The sequence below is a fragment of the Echinops telfairi genome, unplaced genomic scaffold (assembly GCF_000313985.2).
Source record: "Echinops telfairi isolate 266 unplaced genomic scaffold, ASM31398v2 ScPeMD7_7421;HRSCAF=8459, whole genome shotgun sequence".
NCBI classification, from domain to species: domain Eukaryota; kingdom Metazoa; phylum Chordata; class Mammalia; order Afrosoricida; family Tenrecidae; genus Echinops; species Echinops telfairi.
In genome coordinates this window covers 8,881,689-8,893,414 of record NW_022111321.1, presented here as the reverse complement: position 1 = coordinate 8,893,414, position 11,726 = coordinate 8,881,689, and the positions used below count along the sequence as shown (strand labels likewise).

The 11,726-nt window shown below is 37.4% G+C and overlaps 1 protein-coding gene and 1 pseudogene across 1 annotated transcript in view; one reads left to right on the top strand and one right to left on the bottom strand.

Moving 5' to 3' along the window:
* The window catches only part of CNTN5 (contactin 5), a 1,071,081-nt gene that overhangs the window by 836,212 nt on the left and 223,143 nt on the right, over positions 1-11,726 (bottom strand). The window lies entirely within an intron of this gene.
* LOC115872271 lies at positions 3,579-3,673 on the top strand (annotated as a pseudogene).

The following is an 11,726-nucleotide window of genomic DNA, read 5'->3' as shown; positions in this document are numbered from 1 at the left end:
AGAGAGACAGAGAGAGACGGTTTATCTCTAGATGCGAACAACCCACATGGGTTTGGGCTTGCTCTTGCCCTATGGACGACAGTCCTGTAACTGAACTTCACAAAAGTAAACTTTGAGATGTATTTGGAGAAAACAACAATAACTAGTACATGCAATATTTACTGTATGCCAGGATTATTATAAATATCTAGGAGAGGAACTCATTTAAACTTCAGGAGAACCCAATAAGATGGTTTTCTTATTCTCAAATAGACAAAGTAAATTATCTAAAATGAGATGTCAATTATATGGCCCGTCTAGCCATATTTCCCTCATGTGAGGTATTCTAATTCTGGATTTGGTGCTTGTGGCTACAATCCCATTTGTGTGGCAGGTCTCTGCTACGCTACTGGACAGGATTAAGGCAGGATTAAGTCTTGATTCTAGTAGAGGGTGTGAACCATGTCACACTTTGTTTTCTTGGGGGTGTGGTCTGCTGGAAGACAAGAAACCACACCACCATCAAAGCCATTGCTCTGTTTCAGAGCCATCTCAAGGCATGGAGGTTGAGGCCAGAGGACCAGAGGCCCCGGTCAGATGATCACGAAACAGAACATAAGAGAAGGCCCTAAACTTTGAGATTGTGAGGCAGAGCCTCAGACTGGCTTGCCTACCTATGAAGGTGGAACTCAATGCCTTCAGGTTGAGGCTTACTGGAGTGGAGTGTCTTTGAGCATTGAATTCATGGAGGTTCACCACCCCCTGGGTTTTGAGCTGAATATCTTTGGGTTGAGGTTTATAGAGAAAGAGCGTGCCGTTTGGGAATTTATTAGCATCTGTGAAATAATTTTGTAACATGTCCTGACTAAAGTTCTATATTCTGAGCCTTCTGCACCTACACTGTCACCTGTTAATGTCCTTAATAAGCTCTGTAAATGTGAACATAACCTATGAGCTCAATGTAGTCATTTCAATAAATTATAGAAGCTGGTATAGAGTACAGGGGAAAGAAAGAGTGAATATCATACACAACTTAATATCACACAATTCTTGAGTAAAATTAGAATTTAATTGAGTCTGTATCCAGAATTGAGTTTCACCTACACACTATACTGCCTGAAAGTAAAATGAGCAAAAAATATGAATTATGTGCGGGCATATCTCAGAAAATATTTCCTGTATAAAACCATAATGCTTGTGTTTTTTGGATTAAAAAGAGAAAAAGAAAGTGTTAAGGGATAAGGCAATTGTTGATATTGCTGTTAGTTGTCTCCATTATGCAATATACAACAGAATGGAACACTGCTCAGAGACACTGCCCACAATCAGACAGTGTTTGAGCTCCTGGTTGCTGTAGTCACTGGTATCAATTCATTTTGTTGATGGTCATCCCTAGTACTTGGCAGTTGATTTTATTGATCTTAGGTGCTCCCAAGTTGACCCTGACTCATCTCGACCCTATGCAAAATGATACTCAAGCCCATCCCACCTTCACAATGTTTATTTGCCTCAGTTCATGGTGGCGACCACCGTGTTAATCCATTTGGTTGAGGGTCTTCCTTTATTTTGCTGAGACTTTACCAAATATGGTGCATTTTTCCAGAGGGTGACCCTTCTTGATAAGATGTTCCAAGTACAATGGAGAAAATTTCACCATCCTCCCTTCTAAGAAGCATTCTGACTGCAGGTTCTCCCAGACAGATTTGCTTGTTCTTCTGCCAGCCCGAAGTACTTGTAGCAGGCATCACCAATAGCTTAACTGATGTGTGTAAATTAGTCTCCAGCCTTCCTTCTTGTCCTGCTTTCGGAGGCATAGAAGACCATTGAAGTAAGTTACCCTGACTTGGATAAGGTGAGTCTCAGTCCTCCAAGGGACATCTTTGCTTCTGATGCTTGAAATGAATCTTTCACAGCGAAATTTCCCAAAGCAGTAAGTCATGTTTGGGCTGCTGCTCCCATGAGCTGATTGTGGGACCAAATAAAATTAAATCCTTGCCAAGATCAATCTTTCCTCTGTTTATCATGATGTTGGTCCACTTATAGGGATTTTTGTTTTCATTACATTTTGTTGTAATTTATATCAAAAGCTGTAGTCTGTGATATTGATCAGTGATTCAAGCCATCTTGGCTTTCAGCAAACATGGTTTTACCATTTGTATGTGTGAGTGTTAATTATCCTTCCTTGAATTTTTATGAATTCTTTTTCATATAGTCAAGTTTCAGATTATTTGTCCAACAAGCAGACTGAATAAATAATGATTAAAGGATAGAACCCTGCAACACACTTTGGGGATTTTAAACCATGAAGTATCCCCTTGTTATAATGGAACATCTTTATCTATGCACTGGTTTGTCATGAGTACAATTCCATGTGTGGGAATCTCACCCTTCTCTATGTTATTCATAATTTTATTTATGTGTCTGTCTGTTTTAATGATATACATGCACCACTGGAATGTCTCTGACAGTGAATACAGCATAAGTAAGCAGCTCTCTGGTAGTCTCTGCTTTCATTCAAGGTCCATCTGACATCAACAGTGCTATCCTTTGTTCCCTGTCCTCTTCTGAATCCCTCTTGAATTTCTAGCAGTTCCTTGCCAATGTACTGCTGCATACATTTAAAATTATTTTCAGTAAAATTCAATCATAAGTTGATATTAATGATATTGTTCAATAACTTCCATATACTGATATGACCTTTCTTTTGAGTAAACATTCTCTTCCAGCCTTCCAAATTTCTTGGCATAGATCAGTGAGTGCTTCCAATATTCAATCCGTTTTTCAAAAACATTTCAATTTGTATACTTGACAACAGAATCAAAATCATACACCCAATGCCAGTGGGTTGATTCAGACTCATAACACATTGATTCTGACTCATAAGACAGGAGAACGAACCCCTATCATTTCAGAGACTGTCAAGATTACAGGAGCAGACAGTCTCCGCACATGTGGAATCGCTAGTGGGTTCGAACTGCTGATCTTGCTTCAGCAAGTAAAGCCTAACTTGTGGTGGCCCCATGACTCTGTACTTGAGAGTAGTAAGGTATAAATCAAGAGCAAAGTGACTGAAGTGGAACAGTTCAGCAATGAATACATTATAAAGAACAAACACAAGATGCTAAGTTGAAATTATTTTAAAATACATTGGACAGATTTTATGTTAACTGCTGGAAGCTATGAAGTAGACAACTTAACCATTGGACTTATGAACCTATAACTGAACAATAATGGAGATGTGGAAGTTCACAGAACTTCTAAAGAATACATTTATTTGTTTCTGTTTGTTGGCAATGCCAGTACATATCCAAATTAAATAGGCCACTTAAATGTGGGTATAGAAGATTAGGCCACCCCTTTTTATGAACCAGCTTTGTTTAAATACACCCATATTCATTTATTCACGTGTGTTCTATAGTTCCTTTGCATCGTAGCACAGATAAGTAGTTGCAACAGAGACCTGAATGGCTCACAAAACCGTAAAAACCAACCAAACTCAGTGCCGTCAAGTGCATTCTTACCCTACAGGGCAGAATGGAACTGTCCCTTTTGGTTTGGGAGACCTTGGATCTTTACAGGAATAGACGACAGTCTTGTTCTTGCTTTGGCAGCACATATACTGAAACCATCCAGAGAAGATTAGCATGGCCCCTGCGCAAGTACGGCACACAGATAAGCAAATTATCAAATTCAGGAATAGACAATCTCAGCTTTCTTCTTAAGAATGGCTGGTGAGTATGAACCACTGACCTGTGGTTAGCAGTTTAATACCTCACCTACTATTGCCACCAAAGCTACTGTCAAGGTCAGAATGATTTACATAAAACAATGGCCGAACCTGACTAAAATGGCCATGTACGGTTTAAGGTAATTATAACTCAGTGATCAGGAGGGAAATATAAGAGGAAAATCTGTATGAACCACTTACTAATTATGTGAGTAAATTACTTAATATTTTGTTGTTGCTGTTAGGAGCCATCAAGTTGGCTCCTGCCCACAGTGAGCGCCATAGGTACTGCAGAACGAAACACTGCCTGGCCCTGCGCCACCCTCACAATTGTTCCTAAGTTTGAGCCCATTGATGTAGCCGCCATGTCCATCCATCTCATTAAGGGTTTTCCTCCCCGCTCCCCCACCCCTACACTTTAACAAACATGGTGCCCTTCTCTAGGGACTGGTCTCTCCTGGCAGTATGTCCCTCTACGAAGCACTCTGGCCTTACTTCTTTCCATAAAGATGTAGTTGTCCTTTTACCAGTCCATGGTATTTCAGGGTTTTTTTAAATTTTTTTTCAAGCACTACAATTCAGTCGCATCTATTCTTCTAGGGTCTTCCTTATTCAGTGTCCAACTTTCATATGCATATGATGCAATGAAAACACCATGGCTTGGGCCAGGTGCACCTGAGTCCTCAAGGAAACATCCTTGTTCTTCAATAATCTAACGAAGTCTTGTGCAGCAGATTTACCTAATGCAATATATCTTTTGAATACTTAACTTTATCCACGTTCAAAATAGGTTTATAGGCTTTTCTGTATTTAAAAGTTATGAAGATTAAATAAGCAAACTGCATTTAACCCATATTATTTATCTAGATCGACATCACTATCTACATCTCTATCTCTATCATCTATTGATCTATCTATCTATCTATCTATCTATATATCTATCATCTACAAAAAAAGCTGAATAAATAATAGCAATGGGCTAGGGAATATTTGGAATAGAAAAAACAAAGTTGGCATACCCAAGTAGAGAATGGGATTCTGTTGCTTGAAAGGGGAGTTTTAAACATTTGCTTCTTTCCTTTTCAAAAGTGCACGTTTTACCCCCTAACACTCATTGCAGTGGCGTCAAGGCAATGGCCCTCTCTGCCGCTACCTGGGTTCTCTGTCTCCCTTCCTTTCCTTCTCTTTCCAACCGTCTGAGCTGCACTAACAAGACTATGCATTTTAAACGACCACTACTAATTCTTCTGCTTACTGGTATTCTTATTATACTTATGATCTAATATGCATAAAACACTTTTGCATATATTATTCAGTTCCCTGAGCTCAACATTATAAATATTTCTTATTCACAGATGAAAACTTTAAGATTTTTGAGAAGATTCCTCTCCACAGTTATTTACCTAATAAATAGTTTATTTAAATTCAGTTTGTTGGCACTTTAGTTCCTGGATGGTACAGAGGACCAGGGGGTTAGACTGCTAACTGGAGGTCTTAGTCTAACCGGAAGTCTTGGAAGAAATGCCTAGGCATTTACTTATGAAAAAATCAAACACTTGGCTCTCTGTGGAGAAGTTTACTGTGACACACATCGAGTTACCATATGTAGAAACTGACTTGATGGTAATGTCAGCAGTAGATATACTAAGAATAGAAGCGCTAGTACGATACAGTACCTATTCAAAAGATGGTAATCCAGAGGGGTAGGTAAATTATGTCCATGCAACATGATATAATACAAATTTTAACAAGTATGACCAGGAACCAAGATCTTGGGAGTATAAAGAAAGGAGAAATTTAAATTCCAATGTGGTGAATTGGAGACAAATTGCAAGAGGAAGTAATAATTTAGTGGACAATTAAAAAGAGCACGAAAAGTTATAAAGAAAAAAAAAGAAAGGTCATAGAGACAGAAAGTTGGGCAATTTGATGTGAAAAATACATAAATAAAAATTGGGATTTGGCTACTGTGCCATGTATAAATTCAGTGTTAGCATCAGCATTAGCACTCCCATCTTCTGATTCCTAATCTAGATCTCTAAATCACCTATGAATGTTCCCTTTTTCATTTTCTACCGAGGAGAAAGTGCATTCTAAATTTAGAGCTGTTGGAAAATATAAATGCATACATCTGTATATCTTGTATATCTGTTTATATCGTACATCTGTATACACTGTACATCTGTATGCATTGTACATCTGTATACATTGTACCTCTGTATATATTGTACATCTGTATACATTGTACATCAGTATACACTGTACATCTGTATACACTGTACATTTGTATACATTGTACATCTGTATGCATTTTACATCTGTATACACTGTACATCTGTATACATTGTACATCAGTATATACTGCACATTTGTATACATTGTACATGTTTATACACTGTACATTTGTATACATTGTACATCTGTATGCATTTTAAAACTGTATACATTGTACCTCTGTATATATTGTATATCTGTATACACTGTACATCTGCATACATTGAAAATTTGTATATATTGCACATCTGTATACACTGTATATCTGTATACACTATACATCTGTATACGTTGTAGAGAAAGCTTTTCTGAAAATGAATGATATGACTTCTGACTGGCTATTTTAAAGAGAAGGTCAAAATACACGAGGTATGACAAACAGAGACTTGAGTTATTGCAGTCTGGAAATGGTCCTGTGAGAACATGTGCCCTGGCTTCTTTCTACAAAAGCAGATAAAAAAAACTACATTTTTGGCAAACTATGTTGAAATATGAAAATTTGTGAGCATGTTCTTGTCATTACATGTCAATTAAATACGGTAAATATTTTAAATGAATGTAAAGTTGTTTTCTAACAAATTGAACTTGGCTTCTGAGAAGGAGATAACAATGTCTGTATTGGTTTATAAAAAGTACAAGAAAACACTGAGTGGGCTGCCCATAAATGTTGGGCTGCTAACTGCAATATTAACAGTTTGAGACTACCAGCACTCCGCAGGAGAAAGTGAGTTTTTTCTACTAGACAGTCCCCTGATTCCATAGTAGAAGTTCTTCCTTGTCCGATTGGTCACAATGAGTCAGACTGAGTAGATGGAAATAAGTCGAGTTGTTGAGTTGAATGATTTGCTTTGGAAATCAGCATCATGTGAATAAAGTTTTAGGGTCATAATCCTTAGGAAGAGAGGTGAAATTTATTATTCATTCAGGTATTTAATTTCTTTTAAAATTTAATTAATTGTGGGTAACAAGGATCTTTTGAAGGCAGTGAAAAATAAGGGTAATTGTGCTCATTCTTTGTAAAATTGTTTTTCAAAATAATTTACTTAAATTTTAACCTACCTCTCCTCAGAAATATGGCAATTTGAATCATAGTCTTCATCTGGCAGTTGATGCCAGAAGACTAAATTGCACTTAAGCAATGTCTTGTTACAGGCTCATGGCTAAACTGGAGAGTGTAAATAATTCCGTGGCAATGGTTGAGGTAGCTAATAGCAATACCCTCAGGCACCAGCCATCTTTGTTCTCCATTTCCATATTAAACCCTTTTGCCGTAATTATTCGTATTCTCTGAAGATGAGGAAAATAGGCTGATAAAAGGGGGGGGGTAGACAAACAAAAGTCTTAGGAGCGTTTCCCATATATCATTGTAATAAAATACTAGGCAGGTACCCTGGTGGAATTTTACTTGCAATATGGCTAGAATCTGTAAGCGTGTGGTCTACTATGTTGTTGATAAAGGGGATATAAAGAAATCTCAATGAATGAAAAGAGAGACCACAGGGATGCGCAGTGGATGTTGTTATACCTCAAACTTTAATCCAAATGACTACTATTGATTTTTTTTCCCTTTCTTCCCCACACAGCAAGGACTGAGAAGCAATGTGATCAGGTCGATAGGGACTACGAAGGGAAATGAACAAAGCTGAATTCTGGGCGAAGTCAAATCCCTGATAAAATGCCTCTCTGCCTCAGCGTCTTCAGTTTTCGGCATGGTGGCACGTTCTCAGAACATTCTCAGAAACGTCTTGCTTGTTTTATTATTTCCTTCCATATGGGATCAAATTGATACAAGCCATTATTAAAATCAGATTGAAATTTTTAAGGAGTGGAAGTCTTCTGCTAATGTGAGCAAAAAAAGGGGGGGGGGCATCAGGGTGAGGATGGTTGCCCAGTGTGAACATTTTAATTAATGTGATTGAGTTGTGCATGTAGAAAATGTTGAATTCATGTGTGTTCTGCTTTGTTTATTCTCAGTGATTACAACGTCAATAAAAAACATGAGAAATTAAAATGGTCATTATGATTTCTCCACCTTATTTCCCTATAATAGCTACAGTATAATTCAGCAAAGGACTTTGAAAATCTTTAATTATTACTTTGTTGCTTCAGCAGCAAACACTCAAAGCATTTCCCAGAGCTGCAGAAAGTTATGAAAGTCAAGATGCATGTTGATTAATTCTGACCTTCATTTGCCAAATCATTTAGATAAAACTTATTCCTAGAACCTGCCTTGACTGAGATTCCCAGCCCACCAACACAGCATTCTTTCTCTGACTGGGGTCCCAAGAGTTTTAATTTTAATTTCCTCCAACTAGTGACAATGGACCACTCTAGTTTGCCAAGGGAGAGAATTAAAGATTGTAAAATCAAGTCATGCTACCATAAGTGCTATATTGTCTTCCTAGGCTTTGTTAAAATTTTAGAGCTATAAGTGGTTATTCAAAATCCTTAAAATATATTAAGTCAAGGTGTCATTAATTTTAAAATTTAGTTATAATTTTCAAGGGTTTTTGTGTGCTTGTCTGCTTTTTCACATTTGACCAGCAACCATAGGCTATTTGTCTTCACTATCTAGTGCAGCTGTGACAAACATGGCAGAAGTGGATGCCTTCAGCAAACATGAGTTTATTCTTTCACAGTTCAGGAGACTAGCAATCAGCCGACAATGACTCACTAGGAATAAGGACATGTCCATGTCCTTCTAGAAACCAGCCAATGATAACTCTATAGATAACATGAGGATGATTCTCAATCCATCATGAGAATGTCCCCAGGACTGCGGAGCCTTCCCCTCAGTTGGGTATGTCCCTGTGTATCAGGGATTTCTTGACTGTGGGTAAAAACAACAATTAAATCCGGAAATTTGGAATGAGAACATAAAGCGGGTGGTTTCATTTCATGTATCTCTCGTCGCAGAAAAGATGCAGCCCTAGCTCATCACCACAATTCGACCATGCTGGCCATGGACAGCCCTCTTCCGCTTGTCCCTCTCCTGCACTCTCAATCAGGCCATAGCTAATCTGCTTACTATTACGTTTTCTCCAGAATGGTATAGGAGTAAATTCCTTGTAGGGAGGTTATAATTGTTTCTTGTGGTTTTTTTAAATCTACTTTTCAACTATGTCTTTAAATTGCAAATTGAAACCATTTAGATTAAAAATCGTTATGACATTCTTAAAAACCAACCCCTTTCCTCATTTGCTCCATCTGTTTTGTAGTCCTTGGCTTCCCTTAACTTTCTATGACTTCCTAGAGCAACATTTAGAATCCCATATATGCTACAGTTGTCTTGACTATATCTCTTGCATACTTTCTTTATAATTGCTATAGAGGTACAATATCCTTATGTAATTTGCTACTGTATCAGTATTTGACAATTTTGAGTGGATCATTGAAAGCTTCTGTACTACTATATCTCTTTACTTTCCTGCCTTTTATACAGGATTAATTTAAGTATTTTCTTTGCAAATATTTAACTCTAACAATAGATAATTTCCTAATTTTTATTTAAATATAGTTTAAGAAACTTATGGGAAAGTAATTTATTTTGTTTATCTCTTTTTATTTTAATTCACTCTGTATTTCTTTGGCAAGATCCAAGTCCTTTTCTGTTTTTATTTCTATTTTATTTGGAGAGCTTACTTAAAACATTTTTTACCAGTAAGACAGCTGGTGACAGATTTTCTTATTATTACTTCATCTAATAATGTCTTCACTTTCCTTTCATTCTTGATGGATAGCTTTGCTGGATATAGAATGTACAGTTAATAAATCTTTTCATTTTCTTCAGCATTTAAAAATGTTGGTCCACTTCTGGCTTCATGGTTTCTGATGAAAAAACCTGTAGTTCAAATGTGTGTTCCTCTACAGGTAATGCATTGTTTGTCTCTGTGTGATTTTAGGATTGCATTTTTAGCTTTCATTATCAGAAGTGGGTTTTTGCTTTTAACCTCATTAGGGAATAATTCAGTTTCTTAAATCTGTAGGTTTGTATTATTTGGCAAATAGGACAATTTCAAACATTATTTCTTTGAATATTTTTTTTCTATTCTCCTTTTTCTATTATCCTTCAGGCAATCTGATAACACAAATCTTAGATTATCTTCCTTTTATTTTCCCCTGCTGTATAGGTTAGATATATCCTTTTGATTTTTCCTTAAATATAATAACTTATCCTTCATTGCTGCCATATACTGAACCAATCTGGTAAGATTTTTATTTCAGTTTCATTTTCATATTATAATTTTCTTTGGTTAGTTTTAGAACTTTTCATTTGCTGTGTTATTCTATTTTTCATTTGTTTCTGGAAAATTTGTCAGAGCCTAATGAAGCATGTTTATGATAGTTGTCTTAAAGCCTTGTTAAGAAATTATAACATCTGATTCCTATCTTTGTAGATAACATTTGATTAGTATTTTTTCCTTTGTTTTCAAACCACAATGATTTTTACTGTATCGTGGGGATTTGATATAACAGGTTTTTTGTATTACTCTTCTATTTTAGCTTGCGTTTTAAGATGTCCATGCAGACTCCGACTTAGTTTGTGGTCTAATGACATTTTCATTTTCAGAGCCCTTTCTGCTTCCCTTCATTCTTGTGCAGCTGCTGAGCATCTTACTTGATCAAGAGAAGATGTTTCCTTGAATTGCCTGATGTCACTGCTGGTAAGATGGTTGAGTGGCAAGGAGACATGAACCTGGTTCTCTTGCTAATGGTGTGTAAGGGACCAGTAAATGGTCAGAGAAGAGGTCCTTAGATCATTGTGTAGTGGGTGCACTGATGTTACCATTATATGAAGCTCTGTCTGATGCTGCCTACAGTTTTGAGTAAACTTTAGGACTCTTTATCAGTTGTTTCTTGGGATTGGCCACAGAAAACAGAACTTGCTTTTCTTTCCTTGCCTTTTCTCCATTCATTCTCCCCATCCACCTCACTGAGAGGTGTGCAGGTTTGTGTTGTTTTGTGGGCCTTCCTGGGGCTCATCTAAGATATGTTCAGGGCAAAAGGAAAGCCCTGAGAACCTTCTACACTGTTGTTTCTCAAGTACTGAGGTCGTCAGCCAGTCCATCTTCTACTTTCTAGGTTTCGTGGTACTTTTATGGCCATATACATTTTTTAAATGATATTTACTTGTTTTTAGAAGAGATGGTGAGATAGTCGGGGAAAGGCAAGGTGTATGCATCGTATTGCTCAAGAGCAGAAGTCTACAGTAATGGTTTGTATTTTTAGCTGTTAGCTAGTCAGAGGACGACAAACGGAGAAGAGGTGATGATGGAAAGGAACTGGCAGGAATCTTAAGAAACCCTTCTGCACACGCCCCTCCAGGACAAAGGAAGGGGAGGGGCAAAGGAAAACAGAGTTCCTTAGCAATGGAAGTGACTGAGATATTAGAGATAATAAAATGGCAAAGGGGAAGAAAGATAAGATGTTCGCACAACAATGACTGGATAGACTTTTGAGTTTGGGGTCTGAGACCAGAGTGGGGCATGACCTCTGGGGTACTGGTGTGCGGGGGTTCTAGGATGAATATGCCCAAAAAGAGGAGGGTACACTTCAAAGGACCAACCAACAGCAGGAGGCACACCAGAAAGGCAGCCTATGAGGGAGGTCCATCATTAGCAGAATATAAAGTCCAGGTTTACGTTTGGTCAAGTCTTTTAGACTAGCTGAGGACCCTTTGCATTTCTTCCCCAAAGAACTCTCCTTTAACATTTACTATTTCTGTTCAAATTTATTTTTTTTAACT